This window comes from Rhipicephalus microplus, chromosome 3 (genome assembly GCF_043290135.1).
Source record: "Rhipicephalus microplus isolate Deutch F79 chromosome 3, USDA_Rmic, whole genome shotgun sequence".
Lineage (NCBI taxonomy): Eukaryota > Metazoa > Arthropoda > Arachnida > Ixodida > Ixodidae > Rhipicephalus > Rhipicephalus microplus.
The window spans coordinates 270,756,988-270,779,489 of record NC_134702.1 but is presented as its reverse complement, the minus strand read 5'-3'; the positions used below and the strand labels follow the sequence as shown (position 1 = coordinate 270,779,489).

The 22,502-nt window shown below is 44.7% G+C and overlaps 1 long non-coding RNA gene across 1 annotated transcript; it reads right to left on the bottom strand.

Moving 5' to 3' along the window:
- Positions 1-15,307: 15,307 nt before the first annotated feature.
- On the bottom strand, positions 15,308-21,780 carry LOC142804263 (uncharacterized). The gene is made up of 2 exons (XR_012894557.1): positions 20,735-21,780; positions 15,308-15,808 (listed from the first exon to the last, which is right to left on the bottom strand). It is a non-coding gene; the product is annotated as an uncharacterized LOC142804263 (long non-coding RNA).
- Positions 21,781-22,502: the final 722 nt, after the last annotated feature.

Sequence of the window (22,502 nt, the reverse complement as noted above, 5' to 3'; positions counted from 1 at the left end):
GAACTACCCCGAGTATCATCATAGATCCTTTCCTTGGCAATTTCCTGCTTAAAAGTTCGATAGATCTCTAGGGCGGACTTCTTAATCATGCCCATTCTCCACATGTCAGTCTCCGTTTCCTTCACTTTTTTTCTTAACCGATATATCTTTTTGGTTTGGCCACCTGCTGTTTTCTAAGTATTCACAAGTCAACTTCCTGGTTCGCTTCCTCCATTTTGTATCGACATTCTTCATGTACAAGTAGCTGAAAACCTTCCTAGCCCAACGCTCTTCCCCCATTTCTCTCAATCGCTTCTCAAATTTTATCTTGCTGCTAGCCTCCCTGCCCTCAAATGATGTCCATCCCATATCACCTTGTACTCCCTGATTTGGTGTATTCCCGTGAGCTCCTAAAGCAAGCCTACCTATTCCACGTTGCTTAATTTCTAATCTTGCTTGAACTTCTGATCTCATGCACAAGACCGCATTGCTGAACGTCAGCCCAGGAACCATAACCCCTTTCCATATTCCTCTCACAACATCATACCTATTGTAATTCCACAGTGCCCTATTTTTCATGACTGCTGCATTCCTGTTACCTTTAGTCGTCACGTATATTTCGTGTTCCCTCAGATACTCGGTCCCATTGCTTATCCATACGCCCAGATATTTGTATTTATCTGTCATCTCTAGCGTGACCTCCTGTATTCTAAGCTCACTACCTTCGTTGTCATTGAAAATCATGACTGCTGATTTTTCCCTACTGAATCTAAAATCTAACCTATCTCCCTCATTACCGCAGATGTCCATCAATCTCTGCAAATCTTCCTTGTTGTTGGCCATTAGCACTATATCATCTGCGTACATTAATGCCGGTAGTGCCTGATCAATAAGTTTTCCTTGTTTGACTAAAGAGAGGTTGAAGCCAAGTCCACTTCCCTCTAATTTTGCCTCTAATCCTTGTAGGTACATCATGAATAATAAGGGTGACAAGGGGCACCCCTGTCTAAGCCCCCGTTTTACCTCTGCCGGCTTGGAGACCTGTTTTCTTTCTTCACTTTGTAACTAAATTGTTAGCTTTATTGATATCCTTTAAAAGATTAGTGATCCATCTTCCACGCCTAGTGTGTCCAGTATTCCCCACAATTCCTCTTGAACCACGCTATCGTACACTCCCTTGATATCCAAAAATGCTAGCCACGGGGAACTGTATTCCTTTTCTGTTGTTTGGTCTCTTGGGTGGTGAAAGAGAGCGTACCAACGTTCGAGGCAGGTCACGGCTGGATGTCCGATTGGAAGAACTCGTGGTCGTCCTTGGTGTGCTGTTTTGTTATTGGAATACGGCTGGGTGACAGGCCCAAGGATCTGGTGGTGCGCTGTTGATCCGGCGCCCGTCCCTGACTGTTGGGCAACCGATGGACGAGACCTGCAGTCTGGCTGGGCGACTGACCCAGGGTTCAGGTAGGGTGCCACAGTTCCTGCTGCCATGCAAAGTGGCTGTGAGATCAGTCTGCTGTTCCAGATGGCTGGTATAACCCTGGTGTGCTGCCAAAACAAGAGTGGTGGCTGGTGAGCTACCGTACTTCTGTAGGTGCAGAAGACAGCCATGCCATGAAATAGCCAGACTCAGGGCGAGAACAACAACGAGCCGGAGGTGCACTGTCCCGAGCGAGTGGCAATGAAAGAAGCCACGGGCAAAACACAGCGAGAGACATTCAATTCAGACGCGCATTTAAAAAAGGACGGCACAGGACAGCCTAACGTTAGCTATGCGTCATTACTATTTTGACTATAAAAATATAATAAAATTTGTTTTTGTGTGCACACTCGTATATCGGTTGACTTCCTTAGCTAGCGGTCTTGGGCCCATTAATAACCCGGTATTACATCACAGAGTGAAACGTACAAGCATTTTGCGGTGCCATTAGTAGAGTTACTGTCTTTACAACATTGGAACTGACCACAGCCATCACACCAAGTTCGGCCATTGCTTGTTGAATCTGATGCATAAAATTTGATACGGCACCAATCACGCCGAAGCTGATGCAATTCTGTATTAGTGCAATTGAGAGATATGCTATATGCACATCTTCCAAGAGAGAAATTGTTAAAACTCCCGAGCGGGGAAGGGGTTGGTATTTTTTAAAAATTGTAGCTGTGATAGATTTAACTTTAACCATAAGCATAATGATGTTTTGCTGCCATAAGTCACATTAATGTGCTGAATTACCCCCCTCCCCGCTTGGCAGCAAAAAACAAAACAAAAATAAAAAAACAAAAGCAGAGGCGGGGGGGCAAGCTTAAATGTTTATCGCCGTTGCATCTAATAATGGCTCAGAGTGACCGAAAACACGAGGGTAGCGTTTCTAGCTAAGGTGAAAGTCTCAAAGGGGGAGCACAAATGCTTCGAAATTTTGCGTCATCAAAACAACTAGCAAAAAAATAGATTTGCGTGAATACACCTCTTATGTCTTGACACAGCAACGGTGAAGCTGGCTACCGCGAAAGCGCGGGTCAAAGCTTTTGCTTTGCTCGATACTACTTTGGAGAGGAATGCCAAAGCCGTTTGAGTCTTATTTACGTCTTTACCACTTTTAATCTACCGCTGAACCAGCCATGTTCCCTCAGAGCTCATAGATCGCATCGCCACGAGCGCAGTTTTGTGCGCGGCTTTTGCGGTTAACGGTAGTTTTGTTTTTAATCTCCGTGCCTACAAAACTAAGTCCCTTTATGCTAGCTATGATTGCAACTGCCACAGTTTTGTCTGAGTTTGCTGAAAGCATTCGACTGGTCGATCGTTGGCGCCACACTTTCGGAGTTCTGCCACTAACGTGGCCATACATGATGTGTCGAATGGCCATCGTTTCATCCACAGTGGTTGTGGCAACAACCACATCCACTGTAGATGACGGTGCGTGCGGCTGTCGCATGCATACTTCCGAAGCTACGATGGAGCACGATGCTCTTGACCAGCTTTTGTACAATGGTTTGGGTACTGCAGTTCATATCACACCCTGCGATTAGGACAAGTGTTGGGAACATTCGAACTTCGGCCCGATGGACACACGAATTTAGCTGGGGAAATTTAACAAATTTGTCTCAATTAATCTGAAACGAATGGTGTTTGCCCATTCGCACAGCCAGTATGTCACTTTGCAGCACAGACGCGAGGAATAGAACCGCAATGTACCCGGAGGTTTTACCTAGCTTGGGTTCGAGCTCTTTTGTACTGCTGCAATTTCGCATCACTGAGAGTCTACTGTACGTTCAGATGAACGCCTTCCAAGTTAGTTTATAAAATGCGGTGGGCTCACAAACAGCCTGGAACAAACTGACCTGCATTTTTTGTCAATGTGGCCAGATCTCGCACACAAATTTCAATTTCCGGGATATTTTCATTGCAACTATACAAGCCGAAGAAACGGTTGAAATCCGGGAGTCTCCTGGACAATGTGAAAGACTTGGCAAATATGCACATACCTGCCAATTCTTCCGATTTTCCCGTAGAATGTACACACTTCGAGCACGCTTACAAATCTTGCCTAAAACTAAAACAAAACTAGATTTATTCCATCCATCCATCCATCCATCCATCCATCCATCCATCCATCCATCCATCCATCCATCCATTCATCCATCCATCCATCAATCCATCCATCCCCGCAGGGGCGCCTGCGCAAGTAGGCGTTTGGTGTGTAGCGACACCACGGACCCGAGCTAACGGGGGAGTTTCTACTCCCTCCCACGCCTAGCCGTGCGTGGCTTTGCCGTGTCCGGGGAAAAGGGGATCCTGGGGGTTGAGCTGACGCTGGGCGATTGGACCTTTAAGGCCCCCCCGGCAGAGGCAGCACACCCCTTTGGCCCCGGCTTCACGTAGACGGCACCCCTGGGCTGACCCTCCCAAGGGAAATCAGCAGTCGCCTTTTCCTATCACTCTCTCCCTACATCTTCGTCTTTCTTACTGTTTTAGCTTTCCTGTCTACTTCTCTCTTCTGTTTACTTCCAATTTTCCTGGCGGCAAGGATTAACCCTGTGCAAATGGTCTACCTTGGTCTAGGCGCATTGGGTTATGGCAGTGTTGTACGGCTGACGTCTGCAAGCTTTCAGCACCTGCAAACTTGCAGCGTCCCCTTGTTGGTCTTCGTGGTGGGTAACTGCCAACGCTGCTGAACAAAAATAAGACCGGCATGCATAGAGCATTCCCTCAACTGTCTGATCGTACCGGCCTAAAGCGGGTACGCACCGACGACATAAATTTCTTCAACCAGCCAATAGAAACTTTTCCCCACTTCCACGTCATTCACTGCGAAAAAACCGGAAAGCAAGCCAGGACCGTATCTCCTTTCGTAGTTGCCAGGTGTCTTACTGAAACTCTCGGGTCTGGATACAAAAAAACGAAAATGGCTAGCGGAGACCTTCTCGAAATTCGGGACAAAGCACAATTTGTAAAGCTAGACAGCCTCTCAACGTTTGGGGACGTACCGATCACCGTAACACCACACAGATCTATGAACATCACTCGCGGAGTGGTATCTGATGCAGACTTACTTGAACTCACCGAAACTGAACTTTTGGAAGGGTGGAAGAGCCAAAGTGTCAATGTACAGAGAATTATCATCAGAAGAGATAATAAGGAACTACCAACGAAACACTTGATACTCACGTTTGCATCCAGTAAACTACCAGATTCCATTCAAACAGGGTACACAAAGACATCTATCAGGCCATATATACCAAACCCTCGTTGTTGCTTCCAATGCCAGAGGTATGGCCATGGCTCTAAAACCTGTCGTGGTCGCCAGACTTGTGCACAATGTGAAGTCCTAGGCCACCTTTCTGAGAACTGCAAACAACCGCCACACTTTGTAAACTGCGAAGGAAACCATGCCACATATTCACGCTGCTGCACACACTGGAAAAAAGAAAAAGAAATAATTACATTAAAGGTGAAGGAGAACATATCATTTAAGGAAGCACGGCGAAGAGTCGCTCCATTCTATGGACCTACATACGCTGATGCGGCGCGTCAGAGGGCACCGCCGCACCAGCCATCGCCACTCCTTCGGCCCGCGCATACCGAACCGGCGGTTGTGGCACCTGCCCACAAGGCGGCTCTAGCCCAGGCTACACCGCCTACTCCCAAACAGAGAACGGAGACTCCAGAGTCTTCGGGTCTCAAGGCCTCCCCTCACCAGGCGAGGCCCGAAATCCGAACTAACAGCCCGCACGTGCGGACATCCAGTGCCTCCGAGGAGGCAATGGATACGTCGGCACCCTTGGTGCCGAAAGAGCGGCGTGGCTCCTTGGAGCGCGCCAAGAAAACAAAAAAAGTAAATAACATGGCCTGGTGACGGCATTGTTAAGTGAACTCAAACTCCCCATATAAACAGCCACTCGTTTTTCGTACACACAGCATTATTTTACATTCACCATGAACACTCAAATTATACAATGGAACGTCAGGGGCCTTCTCAGAAACCTTGACGACATCCAAGAACTCTTACACGAACACTCACCAAAAGTGCTGTGTGTACAAGAAACACACCTTAATTAAAACACACAAATTTTCTTCGTAAATACGTTATTTTTAGAAAGGACCGTGATGATGCCATGACATCATCCGGAGGTGTTGCCATCATAGTGAATCAAGGAATTGCATGCACACACTTACAACTCCAAACATCCTTTGAGGCAGTGGCTGTTTGAGCGGTTCTTTTTGATAAACTGATCACAATGTGCACTATTTACATTCCTCCTAGCTATCAGCTGCAAAAACGTGATTTACACTCTTTAATTGATTAACTTCCGGAACCTTATGTTCTCCTTGGAGAATTTAATGCGCATAGCAGGCTATAGGGTGACTCTCGGTATGACGCGCGAGGTCGACTGATCGAACAGTTCCTTCTCTCGTCGAGCGCGTGTCTCCTAAATCGAAAAGAACCAACCTATTATAATCTTGCCAATAACACCTACTCCTCCATAGACCTAAGCATAGTATCTCCATCTCTTGTGTCTCGTCTCCAGTGGAAATTCGTCAGTAATCTGTACGGAAGTGACCACTTTCCCGTAGTTTTGAGCACAAATAAAGTAACTGGGTGTCCACCACGTGTTCCCAAGTGGCTCATAAACAGAGCCGACTGGGAACAGTTTTATACCATCGCTCGTCTAGGTTGGAATGACATATGTACTTTGAACATCAATGTTGCTGTCAACTTCTTCACAGCGTTTTTGATTGATGCTGCAACAAAATGCATCCCACAAACAAATGGACACCCTGGAAAACGGCGTGTGCCATGATGGAACTCTGAATGCTGAAACGCGCGCAAACAGCAAAACAGAGCTTGGAGTCTGCTTCGGAACTCACCGACAGCCGAAAATCTTGACTCCTTCAAGAAAATAAAGTCTCAAGCTAGGAGAACGCGTTGGCAGGCCAGAAGAGAAAGTTGGCAGAAGTTTTTGTCAGGGATCAATTTATACACACAGGAGGATAAAGTCTGGAACATGGTCGGTAGGATAGCAGGGAAACAAGTACACACACTTCAACTCGTAAACACTCAAGGTGATACCTTGGAAGATCAGGCAACCTTCCTCGGGGCACATTTTGAACGGGTATCCGGCTCGTCCCACTATACTGACACTTTCCAAAAATACAGAACTAGAATAGAAAAGCAGAAACTCGAACACAATTCCACTAGATACGAGGCATATAACCAAGCTTTCAGTCTAGCTGAGCTCCGAACGTCTCTTAACTCCTGCAGTACTTCTGCCCCAGGTTCTGACCGTGTGGTGTATGAAATGTTAAAAAACCTGCCAGCCGAAACACGAAAAACCTTACTTTGTTTGTACAATGCTATCTGGTTTTCTGGCATTATCCCTATCTCCTGGAAAGAGGCTATTATTATTTCCATTTTGAAAGAGGGCAAGGACCCTTCTTTAGTTTCAAGTTATAGGCAAGTTATAGGCCTATTGCACTTACAAGCTGCTTGTGCAAAGTATTCAAAAAAATGATAAACTGCCGACTTGTACATATCCTTGAAACAAACAATTTGCTCGACCCATTTCAGTGCGGGTTTCGAGAAAGTACATCCACCACAGACCACCTTGTTCGTATCGAGGCACAGATCAGAGACGCCTTCGTCCGTAAACAATATTTTCTCTCTGTGTTCCTCGATATCGAAAAGGCTTATGATACAACATGGCGTTACGGAATTCTAAGAGACCTGTCCCACCTTGATGTGCACGGAAGAATGTTTCACATAATCGAAAGTTACCTGTCAAACCGGACATTCCGTGTCCGTCTGGGCAGTGAGCTCTCTCAAACATTTGTCCAGGAAACAGGCGCGCCACAAGGTTGTGTGCTTAGTTGCACTTTTTTATTATCAAAACGAATTCTTTGCACTTGTCCATTCCCCGCAATATGTTCTATTGTACATATGTCGACGACGTTCAGCTTGGCTTCAAGTCATGCAACTTGGCCATGTGTGAGCGGCAGGTTCAGCTGGGTATAAATAAGGTCTCCAAATGGGCAGATGAAAACGGATTTCGACTTAACCCACAAAAAAGCACGCGTGTCTTGTTCTCTCGAAAGAGAGGCATGCACTCAGAACCTGACATTCGACTGAACGGGCAACGTCTGTCCGCCAAAGTCGAGCATAAATTCTTAGGCTTAATCTTGGACAACAAGTTGACCTTCGTACCGCACATCAAGTATTTAAAAACAAAATGTTTAAAAGCCATGAATGTTATAAAGGTGTTGTCACGTACTACTTGGGGTAGTGATAGGCAATGCCTCATGAATCTGTATCGAAGCCTCATTCGCACCCGCTTAGATTATGGGGCCGTTGTTTATCAGTCTGCAACTCAAAGTGCTTTGAAGATGCTGGACCCCGTGCACCATTTGGGCATTCGCCTTTCTACGGGTGCTTTTCGCACCAGCCCCGTAGAAAGCCTTTACGTTGAGTCAAATGAATGGTCGCTTCATCTACAGAGAACTTACATGTCCTTTGTATATTTTCTTAAGGTGAAAGCAGACAAGAAGCACCCCTCGTACTCTACTATTAATGATCTGTCGAGCTCCATTCTGTTTCGAAACAGGCCTTCGATGAGGCAGCCCTTCTCAGTTCGCCTTAAGTGTCTAGCTGAAGAAACTGAAGTGTCACTTGAACACAGTTTAATGGCTCCTGTAGCATACCCGCCACCGTGGCAGTGGCAGACTATAGATTGCGATGTGTCTTTCCTAGAAGTTACAAAACATGCACCTATTGCCCATATCCGAACATACTTTCTGGAACTTCAACACAAATACACACGTCCTGAGTTCTTCACAGATGCCTCCAAGACTAACTCATCTGTGTCCTACGCTGCTGTTGGCCCATCCTTTTCGGATGCTGGCCCTCTACACCCAGGCACAAGTATCTTCACAGCGGAAGCTTACGCGATACTTGTGGCAGCTAAACACATCAAACAATTACAAATATAAAAAGCAGTAATTTATACAGACTCCCTCAGTGTGGTAATGGCTCTGCACAGTCTTAAAAAACAAAAAAACTCGGTCCTTGTCTCACTTTACTCCATTTTGTGCACACTCTACACACTCAAACAACATGTTGTAGTGTGCTGGGTGCCAGGGCACCGTGAGATCCAAGGCAACGTGAGGGTGGATCAGCTCGCTGCATCCGCCCACGAAAGCACTGCCACTACACCCATATTGATCCCGGCCCTTGATATTAAGCCGTCTCTTAAACGAAACCTTAGGGACTACTGGCAGAGCAAGTGGGATACACACACACAAAACAAACTACACGTTATCAAGCCACACCTTGGCCATTGGCCACCAGTATCAAAATCACGTCTAACAGAGGTAAAACTAACAAGACTCAGGATAGGACACACATACACGACCCACACACATCTTTTGTCCGGTGGTGATCCACCATTGTGTGATAAATGTGGTGAGGCGTTAACAGTTCTTCACGTTTTAATTCAATGTAAACATTTAGACACTCTAAGAAGTCAACACTTTCCATTACCCTACCGACAACATATACCTCTACACCCTGCAATGTTCGTTGGTAAGGAACCGCTTTTTAGTAATAAATCATTGTTAGCGTTTTTAAAAGAAATTCATAATTTTCATATCATATACCCGGGCATTCCGTAGCACAACCTCTCCAGAGAGGTTTTTGCTGCGGTGGCTACACAGGAAAGCACTTGCCTCACGGCCCTTGGACGCAAGGGTATGAACGAGTGAGGTACTTGCGCTTATGCCATTCATGTACACCATCGTTTTTCATTATCACCAACTTTTGTCACCTATTCACACCACCCGCACTTTTCACGGCATGGTCATCATTTTATTACTTGTATGTTTTTACACGCCTTCATGCGAGGAAATTTATGGCCCTTCTACAGCCGCTAATCACAATAATTGTCCACATTCTTTGTCCCTCGATCTGGCGCTCTTTGGCCATCAAATGGCCCTTGTGCCAAAAAACACCATATACCATCCATCCATCCATCCATCCATCCATCTATCCATCCATCCATCCGTCCGTCCGTCCGTCCGTCCGTCCGTCCATCCATCCATCCATCCATCCATCCATCCATCCATCCATCCATCCATCCATCCATCCATCCATCCATCCATCCATCTTTAAAGCGCAAAGCAGTGGGCGCACCACAGTTGCCGCACTTTCAAATGACGAGTGCGACATGTTTAACGTGGATGTTAGACTCTTCACTGCCTCAATTGTACACTGAGTCAACAAAAAAAGAATAAACAGTTTGGTTTTGGAAGCTCCAAGACGTGAGATTTTAGGCACAAGCCTGTCAGTGAGAAAGTTTTTGGAACTACGCGAGACTACTCATACAGAAAGAGTGCGGCCCCGCATTCCTGATGCCGTCGACGCAAAAACTAAGAGACAGTAACCGATAAACAATTGGAAGAAGGGATCAAATCATTTCAATTAAGGCAGACGCTCTACGACAACTATACGTGCAAACACAAACCCAAGCTTCTAGGTCGTTCAGCTGAGCTTTTTCTCTTTTTTTTTGGTCTCTGTTAGAGCGCAGGTGCGTGAAGAGACAGACGAAATAATTCTCATGTTTTCCCTCTCTTGTCAGTGTCGCATAGAATAACCATTGGGGCAGAGCAAGTTGTTCTTCACAAGAGCAACAATTATACGAATGCTGTTCCTGTGTAACCCCGAGACAATGGAGCGCGTCTGTACACATAATTCAGGACTGGGAAGAGGCACTCATCAAAGTATTCTGAAAGTACAAATATAAAAATGCACGTGCTGGAAGCCTAAAAATAGAAGTACTGAAAAACATTTATAGAAGACATAACGGCATATCATGAAGATAGTTTTGCCAAAAGTTAAATAAGGTGTCCCGGAATACACTTTCAGGAATACGTATACAATACAGAAACTAAAATATTTTAAAGTTACATGCGTATTTCTGTTCCGCGTGCACATTGATTAAATGTCCCGTACTATTGTCGATAATGCTGCAGATAATCAAAATGCTGTCAGCCGTATCGCTCTACTCAATAACAAACCACTGGCGAGAAGTATTGTATGTCCTTATTTCACACACAATATTGATCTGTTTTGCCGAGAAGGTTTACACAACTAAAGTAACAGAAGCTTTTAAAATAGACTGTCAGTAGGCAGAGCCCCTGTAGAGTTTCAATTACAGACTGGCGATATATAGAAAAGATTGTAGGCGAACACAACCAACGTTGAACACAACTTCGTGTTATAACTACTAAATAGCGAAATTGTCCCCGAAAATAGAGCTGACAGTGCTTCACCGGTCTTGAGCGGGATCTAAGACTGCCTCCTCGATTCTGCCGTCAGTCGCGTCAAACACTTAACCATATATAAAATTCTGTGCGCGTGGAGGATTCCTGGCTGATATCCATGTGTCGCCTACTGGCGGGGCGCTCTTGCCTAGCTATGCGCATTCAAGCTTTTCTCTCTATATTCGTGACACGTACGTCGGCTCAGTTCCGACAAAAAAGTAGTGAGATAACCGTGACTTCGCAGTATTTCGATACACTCCATACAAAGGAAAAGTAATTCACTACTGCGACACAAATACATTTTTCAAACGTATCTCGGTACAGGAACACAAAAGTATGTCTGAGATACTACTCTATCGCGATACTGGCCAGTCCTGTACTACGAATTTCGTGAAGTGTACAAACGACCACCGCAGTCACTTGGTGTACTCAGTACGGCAGCAGTGTCACTGCTATAACCAGTTTTACAACCTGGCGCAAAAGGATATTTCTTCTGCCATGGTTATTCTATCTAACTCAGCGTTAGTTTAATCCCACTTGCAAAAATACCATGCACAAGCGACTACAATCGCCAGTGCCTGTTGGCTGAACGCACGTTCAACGTTGCTGTAAGGGAAGAGGCTTCAGGGAAAAGGCACAGTGGCGCCACCATGCCTATTACCTTTAGTCGATCCGTATATTTCTTGTTTCATTAGGTACACGGTCCCATCGCTTATCCATCCGCCCAGATATTTGTATTTATCTGTTATCTCTAGCGTGATTTCCTGTATCCTAAGCACACCACCTTCATTATCAATAAAAATCATGACTGCTGATTTTTTCTTACCGAATCTGAAATCAAACCTATCTCCCTCATTGCCGCAGATGTCCATCAATCTTTGCAAATCTTCCCTGTTGTCGGCCATTAGCCTTATATTATCTGCGTACATCAACGCTGGTAGTGCCTGTTCAATGAGTTTTCCTTGTTTGACGAAAGAGAGGTTGAAGCCAAGTCCACTTCCCTCTAATTTGGCCTCTAATCTTTGTAGGTACGTCATGAATAACAAGGGTGACAGGGGACACCCCTGCCTAGGCCTCCGTTTTACCTCTGCAGGCTTGTATACCTGTTTTTTCTACTTTATAAACTACCTTGGTAATTTTATAGATATCTTTTAAGAGATTAGTGACTCCATCTTCCACACCTAGTGTGTCCAGTATTCCCCACAAGTCCTCTTGAACCACCTTATCGTACGCTCCTTTGATATCCAAAACGCTAGCCACAGTGGTTTGCGTTCCTTGTCTGCTATTCCGATGCACTGCATCAGTGAGAACAGGTTCAACTTCCAACCTTCTGTATTTTCGAAACCCATTCTGCAGTTCCCCCAGCACCCCTTCATCCTCTATCCATGCCTGCAGTCTTTCCTTTATGATCTGGATTGCCAGCCTGTAGACCATTGATGTCACTGTTATAGGACGGTAGTTGTTTATGTAGCTTTGTCCCCCTTTCCTTTACATATTATGCTCATCCTGCTAAGTTTCCATCCATCGGGGACTTCACCATCGATTAATGTTTTGCTCACTGCCTCTCTCAACGTCTGTACACTGCGGACCAAATGTCTTCATCAGTATAATATGAATGCCAACTGGGCTTGTTGATCTACTACTAGGAACACTCTTCCCAGCCCTTTCTCACTCTCGTTGTGAAAATAAAGCCATTAGGCCACTTGATTCATCCTTGTCTATTGTGGTGCATAATGCACTTTTTCGTTGAAAATTTTCTGTCGTTCTTGTTCTTATATCCAATAGCTTCGTCCCCTTCTAGCCGTAGTTATAAACCTCTGCACTAGGCTTGCCCGATTTCTTAGGGAGCTTAGATGGTTCAATAATTTCCCAGTCTTTCTGTCTTTTTTATGTACTTCTGCCAGCCACTGAGCAACCTTTCTTCTAATCTTTTCATTGATCAAGAGGGATGCTTCCCTCTTAGAGCTTAGGAAAATGCCCAATTTTGTTTCAACATCATCTGTCGGTTCACCCCGCTGTTTAGCATGTTTGTGTAACCTAAAGGCTTCCTTGTGTTTTGCTATAACTTCCTCATCCCACCAACTCTAGGGTTTGTGTCTCATTTTACGGGGTGACTTGTCACGTGCCTTGGCAAACTCTAGCTCAAACAGTCTAATTATATTCGTGTATGTCCACACTATTTTGTTATCCTCAGTGATTACTTTGTCAATTTGTTTAGTAGCTATTTCTATTTGCCTTTCAGAATAAAAGTTTTCCTGTAATTGCTCATCTTGTCTCCTTCCCTCTTTCACTGCTCTTTCAATACTTAGCTTGATACGTTTGTGATCACTACCTAGACTTCTGGGGCCAGATTAATCTATCTGCATTCCCCTGAGCCTATCATACATCCTATGTGACATCAGTACATAATCTATCGTCGACTGCATCCTTCCTACCTCCTTTGTTATTTGCCCTTCACACTTCTCAGTATTGTTGTAAATGATCGAATTATGCCCTTCACACATATCCATAATCATTTTGCCTGTTGGGTCAGTATACTCATCTATATCTTCTATGTGTGCATTCATATATCCTAGTATAATTATCTCGCACTCTTCTCCTCATTCCTCATTGTCCTTTGATATACAATCCACCATCGCCTGGTTTTCCTTTCTGGCCTTTGCTCTCGTCCACAATACACCAAACCAAGGAGTGTCATCTGCCCAGCTACTTACCCTCTTAACCATAAATTTTCCATGCCTCCTGCTTGACTCTTTGCTAACCCATACTTTTATGTATGAATGCACCAACTACAACCCCCTTTTTGTTGCCTTCTGTTCTATTGCCACATTCTCATACGTAGTCCGGATTGCAAGGTCGTTGCTTCATGTCCCGAAGATGTGTCTCCGCAGCCCTATATACCATCAGCTCCTCCTGTCTCAACTGCTCTTCTATCTCTTTCCACTTTAACCTATTCCTGCCACCCTGCATGTTAATATAGCCTATGTCGGATTAGCACGGCCCTTGTGCTTACGTCGATTTCTTCTCCCATGGACTCCATGTGGCTTGAATATTTGAGCCCCTTTAGAACCGTATTTGGCTACACTGTTGGCCTCAGGGCTCTCGGTCCCCCTAAAAAGCTGTGGCTTGACGACCCATTCTATTACCAACCCTCCTGCCCGTCGCACCACTGTAGTGAATGCCATCCTGTGCAAAGGGGCGAGCGCCGGGCTCGTACACGTCTTGGTTCACTTCCATTACGCTGTATCCGAGTTGCCTGCTCATACCCTTGATCACACAGTTGGCCTCCACTACCTTCCTTTCGATCCCACGAGATTGCCCCCAGACTTCTGGGACTGTGCATATGGTCACATGCACACTACCAGAGGCTTTGCGGAGCTTACACATCCCATCCTCTAACTGTCTCTGAAGTTTTTCATCCTTGCCCTTTAACACATCCTTGAGCCCAGCATGAATAATGACGAGATTTTTGCCCTTTATGCTGTCCTCTACAACCTCCTGAGCTTTGCCATTGCATCCACCATGCTATTCCCTCACTGGGCCTCCACCCTCAATCTTCCCTCTTTCTTCACTGTCTTGAAGACGTCATCCCTAACCCTGGCCACACTAGAGTCTCCCACCACAAGGACCTTTCTATGCTCCAACCACTGGCTTCGTGTTAGTGATGGCGCCCCTGTTTGTTTCACCACCTGTTTCTCTGCAGTCTGTCCTGTGTTCCTGCCCCGCTCGAAGACTGCCGCGCCACCGAGATGTATGTTCTCGGGGCCCCTGTGCTGTGGCCACACTCTAAAAACTTTTACACCCATAAGGGTGTAATTGTTTTGTACCATGAGCAACACCCTTTTAGGGTGTCTAGGAACACCCTAAACAATAGGGTGTTTAGAAACACCCTGAAACCGTAGTGTGTAAAGAGACGTTACACCCTACTTTAATAGGTGTTTAGGAACACCCCTAAACTATGGGTGTTAGATGAAGCTACACCCATGCGAGTGGGGTGTACACTGAAAACCCCCTTGAAACGATGGCAGTTATATGGATGAGCATACTTGATCAAATGAAGCGCAATTAACGGGCAACGAAAGGAGAGACACAGGAGGCTACGCTCAGACATGTGTGTGGAGGAGAGCCGTTCACAGCACTTAATTCCATCAAATATGCATCACCAACTGGCCCATGCTTCAATTGTTCTCAGGGAGAAGCATATGTCAACCTTCTCTGCGGCTGACAGGGAAGAAGGAAGATACTAGTCTCACCCACTGCACTTATACCTGCATACATGCAGCTGATAAAATAAGGTGCCATGGTCTTGAATGAGATGCATGAGACCAGTGTATATATGTGTACGTAGACTGGGCCGTAAACGACAAATACGCGGAAGGCACTTACACACACACACACACACACACACACACACACACTCACACACACACACACACACACACCACAGTAGTGCAAGCAGTAACCTGTAGCGTAAGGTCCAACCGAACATAACGCCGAAGCAAAAAAACAATTAAGCCCATATGTTAACATCTGCCTTTATTATAGCAAAACTGCAAATCTGACAAACAGGACTCTGATGGCATTCTGCAAAATTTTGAAATATGTCACGAGACCAAGTTTCTTTTTCTCTATACTAAAGATTCATTGTTTTCTATACAATAAATCTCCACAACTTTCAAAACATTTGCGCTAGTCGGGCAAACGACTGAGACGTATGGCGTTTGATTGACATCTATACAATAGAAGAAAAAAACACGTAGAAAGAGTAGGCGAGTTTCTGGAGTCACATTTACAACCTATTACATCTCGCAGTATAGGTTTCGACATTAAAAAAGAGAACATTCAACAAGGTAGTGTAATTGGGGTTGTATTAATGTAACGTCAGTGTTGATATACTTCTAACTGCAAAACCACTCGTCACTGCTGCTTGCACAATCATCTTCAGCTGCTGAGATGACTGGTGTCTTCGATAGAAGTGGGGCGAAGCTGTTCTTTCTGTACAGGAAATTCAATCCCGGAAATCTAAAATAAGTACACAAGGAACAATGACTGAAATTTCACAAAGAGTGCAACATACAGTGTGCACCATGCATAGCTAACTGCTTTCTCATGTGTAAGTATTAATTGAGTGCATAGCAAGCATATTAACAGAGGCTCCACTGCTGTGAGAAATGGTAGAAAAAGTATGCTGAGCAATAAACGCAATAAAAAGCGCGATGTGGCAGAATCATAATACCTTTCGTGCCATAGATATGAACCTTACTTTACCCTTTCAGCTTGCTCGAGCAGGCAAATAAAAAGGTGCTGCTCCAAGTTGATAATGTTCCATTTGCTGCATGCAACGACCAATCTAAATGATTGTCAAGTTCTATGCTTAAGTATGCATCAACGTAATTGCATGTGTATTTCTGCAGATCTACCATGGTATTCATTCGATTAGTTTATTAAAAGGAATACAATACGACGCGCAACAACATATACATATTTTATCTGTATTGCACAAAAGCACAATGCCAATCAGAATCGCATGCGACACCTGATTCACAAGACCGACCCCCGCTCACGTCGACCAGACTTCAGCCGACGTCGATCTCCTTCACCCCGTCTTCGGTCTCCTTCCCCCATGCTTGCCGTTCCAACCACGCCCAGGAGGAAAACTAACAGTCGCAGTTCCTGAGGCAAGAGCTGCGCCACCGACGAAATTTCCAAGGCCTCATCTATCGTCCCCTAACGAGATTGCCGTGTTTGTGGACGGTTTCGCCACAACTGCTCTTGTCGACACAGGTGCCGCTGTTTGTGTAATCAGTGAAGTGTTATGCCGCAAAGTGAACAAAGTGACGACTCCACTGGTTGAAATTTCTTTACGCACAGCGAGTTCGCAACACGTCCAACCTTCTGCCACATGCACTGCTCGTGTTGTGATTCAAAGAGTGCTTTGCATCGTTGAATTTGTCGTCCTTCCTCATGCGTCTCATGAAATCATCCTGGGATGGAACTTTCTTTCCGCTAATCACACGGTTGTTGACTGCGCTCGTGCTCAACTCGTTTTCTTTCCATTCAGCACGACATTCATAGATCTCCCTCGCTCACCCAAAAAGGTGATCGTCGCCGCTGACGTCGTCATTTCTGCTTTTTCGGTCGCCGCGGTATCTCTTTTGTGCTACTCCGTTTCCGATCCATCCATCCATAAATGACGGTATGCGCATTGAGAAGGTATTCAGTGCAGGTAACTTGTAAAATTAAGTACTGTACAGTTACGTATTAAAATGCGAATGATACTAGTGTTTTTGAACTGGCTCACATTGACACGAATATATAATGGAATAATTGGCTATTGGGTCATTCCACATCAGACGTCCCAGCCATTTTGATTGATTGATTTGTTGAGTTTAACGTCCCAAAACCACCTTAAGATTATGAGAGACGCCGTAGTGGAGGGCTCCGGAAATTTCGACCACCTGGGGTTCTTTAACGTGTACCCAAATCTGAGCACACGGGCCTACAACATTTCCGCCTCCATCGGAAATGCAGCCAGCGCAGCCGGGATTTGAACCCGCGACCTGCGGGTCAGCAGCCGAGTACCATAGCCACTAAACCACCGCGGCGGGGCATCCCAGCCATTTTGGTGACCACCGCCAATGTATTCAAAAAAAAAAATAAATCGCGCTGATTTTACTGCATTAAAAAAGGTAACTGCTAGAATATTTCGCAAACAAATAATTTATTGGTCACGTGGCTGACTCCTGAACTTCCCGGAATCTCGTCTGGATGTTTGTGAAAAAAAAATTATTTCATAAGTATCCCTTCTTCCGCGCCGAATTTGGTCTACAAGTTAAGTGAAGGGCTTGCGTAAAGTGTTTGAAGCTCAGTAATATTATTACCAATTTTCGACTACATACGCCTCAAATAATTTAGCCGAAATGTGTTATATCTGCGTTTGTCTATATCAATACTGCACTTTGAATGAATATCTGAAGAGTGAATACTTGATCCACATAAGGTATATTTGGAGGAAAAAATATTTTAGACCTCTCAAGCTGTCATACCTTAGGAGAAAAAAATCGCGAATTTCACAAAATAGTTGTTTTGTCTATAATGAGACGCAACTTGCACCATGTGGTGGTTGAATTAATATAGAATTTTGTCATAGCAATTTATGTTTTGAGAAAAAAAATCACAGCATATCCGCGGAGTGAATGATGATGAGTGGGGCGTAGCGTTCGTCCATCCGGACGCATAAACGGATGGACAGACAGTCTGACGCCAGTATGGACGAAAAGAAAGACGGACGGACTCACGGACAGACCGACACTCGGAAGCCCGGACGGATGAATGCACAGACGAACGGACGAAAGCACGAATGTACGGACGAACGATTCGGCCCACGAATCATCATTTTGTCCGTGTATATGCTGTAAAAACCACTAACACTATCTATTGTGCAACTCATCAAGTGGCTACATAATACTAGTACAACTACAGAAGAGGGAACGACCCACGGTTTCAAGAGTTTTGCCCCTAAATGATTTTAGGGGCGATGCTCCTTAGGGCGTGGGCTGTGCGTCCCCTGTAGCCTGTATGTAGCCACCTCTATTTTAGTTCTTGCAGTGTTCACTAGATGGCGGTACCGTCCCCTGTATGTAGCCACCTCTAGTTTAGTTCTTGCAGTGTTCACTAGATGGCGGTACCGTCTCCTGTATGTAGCCACCTCTCGTTTAGTTCTTGTAGTGTTTACTAGATGGTGGTACTTGTAGCTGATGATGAAAAGATGCAAGATGTTATAAACTAGAAAGCGGTACTTGTAGTTGATGAAAGACGCGAGATCTTATAAAATAGGAATGATGTCACATATGGCGCGTGTCATTGGTTGAAGGCAATCGTTCGATTTAGTGCGGCGACGTACGCTAGGGGGAGCGATGTAATAAAATCGAGTGGGCAAAATGTACAGAGGATTCATGGTTTACCAGGTTTACCTCCGGAGCTTCGCCCACTCATCATCATTTACTTCGTGGATATGGCGGAATTTTTGAAGTTCCAAGTTCCCCATTCGCCATTTGGTCATACAGCAGCCGACGCCTCGAAGTTCCCCATTGCCGTTGATCGGAAAATTCAAAAAATATTTTATTCCTTGAAATATAAATTGTAATGATGAAACTTGTCACATACAAAGAACTGTTTATTTGCTTTCAATTTAGGTAAAAGGTGATTTTTAATTGGGCCACCACATGGTGCGAATTGCGTCTCAATACGGACAAAAATGACAATTCTGTGAAATGAGTGATCTTTTCTCGTAGAGGTTAACAGCTTAAGATGTCTAAAAATATTTTTTCATCGAAATACCTTTTCTGTGAAGTAAGTAGTCAAAGCTCAGATATTCATACAGAGTGTAGTATAGCAAGGAGAAAATGCAAACATAACACTTTGGCCGAATTCTTGCAGACGTATGTGGCCAAAAATTTGTATTAATATTGCTGTGTTTCAAACACCTTACATAAACCCCTTTACTTAACACGTACCGAAATTGGTATAAAGAAAGGTGCGGTACTTGTAAATTTTTTTCACAAACAACACTCAAACAGCAGTCTGAAAAGTTTGAAAGGCAACCACGCGACCAAAAACTTTTCTCTCCGAAATATTCAAGCAGTTCACTGTTTTCAGTGCATTAAATCAGCACGATTTTTTTTCAAACACATTTGCCATAGCCGCAAAATTGGCTGGGAAATGTCGAATAAAGTTACCCTGTTACCTTCACTCAATGACCATTGCATACTGCTAAATTAGGGCCATTTGTTTCAATCATACTGTCAGGGTGAGAAAGCATAACTCCTTCCCGGTGCAGCATAGGCTGTTCAGTGGCTGTGCGTGTTGTGTTCCCCGATAGATATGCTGCCCAGTCTTACATTTTGGCTGCAACACATGCTTAGATACCATGCAGTATGTATAACATTAAAGTGTTTTTGTGCAACAAAAAAACTAATAAAACGCTTCACATAGCGAAAATACCTTTAACATCTGAAGTACTTAGCGAAGTTAAACGCCAAAGCGAGGCGATGGCAATAAAACTCTGAATAACAAGAATATTTTCCAAGTTACACATGATGGAAACAATCTGAATATAAATGTGCTCGAACGTTAGCAGTTATGTTCAAACACGCGTTTGCGCTGTTCAAGTAGGCAATTCGACCACACACACAGACTAAAGGTCTGTTCAAACAAAAGTCCAGCTTCAGTGCTCGATCCGCTGCATAGACACGGCTGTCGGCAGTGTCACGCTACGTTACGGGTGAACGAAAATACCGGTGCAGACAAATTTAACGAAATTGAATGTATTAGCGAGTAGGCAAACTTCGCGAGAAGCACCTAACGCGAAGCAACATGCTGTGTTGTCACAAGATGCATCAACCCGAGTTATCACTGTAGTGCTACCGCACAAAACGAAAAAGAACCGAAAAGAATGACATGGACACCATGCCCTTGTTTTCCGTTCTCGGTCTTTTTGTGCAATAGGAAAAAAAGAAAGAAAGTAAATGAACTACCGACATGCCCAAGCATATGCGTCTTACATACGGTTGATGCTTAGAGCTAACAGGCGCCGTACCCACACATGTATTATTTGTAAACTAAAATTGATGAGCAGCACGAGCGGGCGCCATTAAAAACGGCTGCCAACAAAGGGTACCGCAAAAATCTGTTCAATTTCTTCGCTGAACCTCCGCGGCGCACGCTCCCTCTGCTTTGTACTCCAAACAATCTAAACAAACAAAAAAACACACCCACAATCCCACTTCGCCACCATCCCCGTCAAACAGTTCGGACAAATATTCTCGCTAAGTAAACAAATGCTGATTTGTCATCAACTAGTAGAAAACAAAACTGCTTGAAGGCGTTATTCTTGTGCCCACGCAGTTAACAAAGCGCTGAACGGAACAACGTGAGAGTGGTACTCACTATTTCACTTCGAGTGCTCCACAATATGAATCCACAGGTCCAGTCTTCAGGATGGTGCACCTTCGCAATAATCAGCCCTGACAGAACACACAGGTCGAGCACAGAGCGCAGGCACATTTCAAGCTCAACACCGACTAATAAACTCTACCGATCGAGAAGCCACGCACACCACACGCACACACACGGGAGGGTTTTTCGCCAGCGCACGCAGTGACATGTAAGGCGATGTCGACCCCTTTCCCGCGCTGTGCGCCCGGCGCGCAGCAATACCGGGCAGCCAAGGTTGTCTAGGCGACGAGACTTCATGGCATCAGCGCGTTTTCAAACCGGCTAGATGCGGTTTAACGCTAGCTCCAGCCCTCTGCTGATAGCGCGGGCGCTGCTTTTTTTTTTTTTTTTTTTGCGGCAGCGATTTGTTGCGTTATACTCGTTCTTTAATAGTGCATCTGAATCTCAGTGAACTTTGTGACGGTGCAGTGCGGCCAGTTGAGCTACTAGTCAGAACGCGCATTCGTAATATTCAGGAGCAACGTTTAGCGCACCTTCACCGACCTAATGTAGTGAATTTTGGTAAAAAAGCTAAGCTGATGCTTTTTGCTTAGCTCTATAGGTCTTTAAGGACTGCACATTCAAGGTCACGCAGGTAATATTTTATCAGCACTTTCATTTCGGTAAGGACATTGCAACATTGCATGCATCGGTCGTCACACTATTCAATGAGAACATATTGCCACGTGCGTACTGTTAGGAAGACGAAGACGACAGCGCATACGCGCATTTGCACGCTCTGATGCAGCAAGCAATAACAAGAAAGAAGAGGAACGCTCTGGCACGCAGTAAATAAAAATACTGACCTGCTGCTACTTTCTCAACCTGTTAATTACTACTTCTGTCTTCACGTTGCGGCAATACATTTGTACTTAGCTTGCAGTCCTTGGAACAAGACCGTGCACGGCTGAAAATATTTCATCAATGTTGTTTCCTCACTACCTACAAAGTCAAGGCTTTGAGCGAAGCACGTCTGCTGGGAAGTTACATAAATTAAAAGAAGGGCATCCACAGAAAAACAGAGAGAGAGAACCAGAGAATGCGTTTCGGCTCCCCTGATGTGAGCTTTGTTCGCAATTTAGTCCACAATTAAGGCTCCCGTCGTTGTGAGCAAGGCTACGTCAAGGTCACCGATATGTCCTTATTCTGCATTTTTCTTTATGGTCGGTGTCCTCTTCCTAATTTCCATGACGCACTTCTAAGGACACATGAAGAGGAACATTCGCTACAGTATTTAAATAAAACGTGCCTACTAAAAATACATGACGTCAATGTTCGTTTTTAAGGGACCTGATGACCTTCTGACGTAATGGTTATGGATAAACAACTGTGATGTTTTTTTTTTTTTTTGCAGGTGGTGGACGTTTTATCTCCAGCTTTAAAAGCTTCGATCTTATGGGGGACGGGGGGAGTGTTCTATGCATGGCTACACCAATGTGTGCCACATTACCTTGTTCAGGCAAATCAGTGCACTTTGTGAGTGTTGATTAATCACGCAAATGACACAGATGAAAGAAACAGGTACAGGATAATTGGCCCTTACTCTATTGAACAAGCGTCGCTCCTATTGTATCTTCCATCTTGAAGTATTTTGCGTGCTTTATCGATGAAAACTGCGTTTCGCTCACATTACTTTCTGCTTCGATTTATTACAAGACTCGCAAGCAGCTAGTAGTGGGAGCCTTGCTTGTATCAAGATGGTTAACGTATACTAACAGTA